At 43.6% G+C, this 1,902-nt stretch overlaps 1 pseudogene; it reads left to right on the top strand.

Moving 5' to 3' along the window:
- The first annotated feature begins 1,539 nt into the window (after positions 1-1,539).
- LOC112408182 (mitochondrial import receptor subunit TOM5 homolog pseudogene) lies at positions 1,540-1,692 on the top strand (annotated as a pseudogene).
- Positions 1,693-1,902: the final 210 nt, after the last annotated feature.

The raw sequence follows: 1,902 nt of genomic DNA, 5'->3' as shown, positions 1-1,902 counted from the left end.
TTATTACTACATGGTAGGACTTCACCTCTCTTACAACTTGATTTTCTCTCCCTGGGACTCTCTCTTTGTTATCAAATCAACCCTCTGGCTGATTGTCCATTACCTATTTTCAATTATTGTCAGTGCTATCTTCAGTATGAGAAATGATGAGAAACTGAACACTTTTCCCTTGGAGAATATTACTTGGCCTTATCTTACTAGCTGAGCTCTACATATCCAATATCAATAACCTCAGTTTCTTCCCACATTCCCTAAGTTTTAAAGAAAAATTAGAATGCTGTAAATAAATGTGGTACCAGATGCACTCCAGCAAATGATAGCTCTTGGAATAGCATCTGAAATGACAATATGTACTCACTTGGAATTCAGAAATGAAAATGTCCCAGTGCCTTCCTTGCTTCATTACTGAAGGGAATCGGCCTTATACCACAGCAATCGCCTGTTCCCACCAGCTGACAATGAAATGAATACTCTTTAGGAGCTGAGATGATTGTGGCATTAAACTTAGCAGTCTCTCCATGATCCCACAAGACTGCTACTGAATCTAAACTAAATCAGTTTTGAGAAGAGTCTGTACAGAACTTGTTCATCGTTTAAAATCTGGAGGGGAAATGTGAGTAAAATCAAATGAGTTAGGAAAGAGATTATCAGCTAAGAGATAGCTCAGGGATCTGTTCTAGGTCAGGCAGAGGGAATAGGACAGAAGCAGCCAGATAGTGTGAGAAGAGTTGACATTATCCGCAAAAGCCCAAGAGATTGTTTTATTATTGTCATCAGTTGCAATGATGATGATAATAGTAGTGATCTGGTGTTCAGTGAACAGAAAACACTGCAATAGCAATGGCACTGACTACAGAAAGAAAAGCATGATACAGCTTCCCTGGCTGCTACGCTTGGCATCTAAATTACCCAGACTATGACCCAGAGCAGGGACACTTAGGGAATAGAGCAGATGCCTGAGATAGGGCAAGCATCTGACACAGCATGACATCGGATAGAGATTGATAGATTGGTCTTAGTCCTTTAATCTCCTGTTGGAAGGGTAATAAGTGACAGTTTAGTCCTAAGGGTATTAGGAGGTTAAGGAGCAAGGGGCGGGTGGTGAGGAACATATTAATATCTCTGGGTAAAACTTTCTGAATGTACCTCATTTAAGATTCACAACAATGCAATCAGTTAGATACTATGGTTTCTATTCTACATAGGAAGTAACCGAGGTTTGAAGAAGTTAAAACCGTCCCAGCTTCAGGCAGAGAGAGAGAAGAACGCAGGCTTGGGCTTCCCTGGTGGCGCAGTGGTTGAGAGTCCGCCTGCCGATGCAGGGGACACGAGTTCGTGCCCCGGTCCGGGAAGATCCCACATGTCGCGAAGCGGCTGGGCCCGTGAGTCATGGCCGCTGAGCCTGCGCGTCCGGAGCCTGTGCTCCGCAACGGGAGAGGCCACAACAGTGAGAGGCCCGCGTACCGCAAAAAAAAAAAAAAAAAAAAAAAAAAAAAAAAAAAAGAACGCAGGCTTGAGGCCCAGCGAGGCAGAGCTGCAATGTTCTGTATTGAGAGCCTGGAGACGACACTGGACAAGGAGAGGAAATGGAAGATGCTCGAGGATGTGATCTCCTCCCTACAGAACGTCCTCATCTACATGGTCCTGCTGGGAGTCACTTGCTTTATCCAAAAGAAATTGGACAGCATCTAAAGACTGGGCATTCTATTTGGATACGTGATATGAAGAACCTGATAACAGTTTCTACTTCTATCTGCAAATGAGACTCTATGACGTCCACAGCTAAAATAGAAAACTATTTGTAAAGTGTGAAAAAACCTTCTGGTCATAGTGCGCCTTGCGTCCGTTATATTCAGCCTCCACGAATGGTGATATAAACCTTTCCTCCTTCACAGCTCCCTC

Source organism: Neophocaena asiaeorientalis, unplaced genomic scaffold (assembly GCF_003031525.2).
Source record: "Neophocaena asiaeorientalis asiaeorientalis breed wild unplaced genomic scaffold, Neophocaena_asiaeorientalis_V1.1 scaffold116, whole genome shotgun sequence".
Classification (NCBI taxonomy): domain Eukaryota; kingdom Metazoa; phylum Chordata; class Mammalia; order Artiodactyla; family Phocoenidae; genus Neophocaena; species Neophocaena asiaeorientalis.
This window is presented reverse-complemented; position numbering and strand designations above follow the sequence as displayed.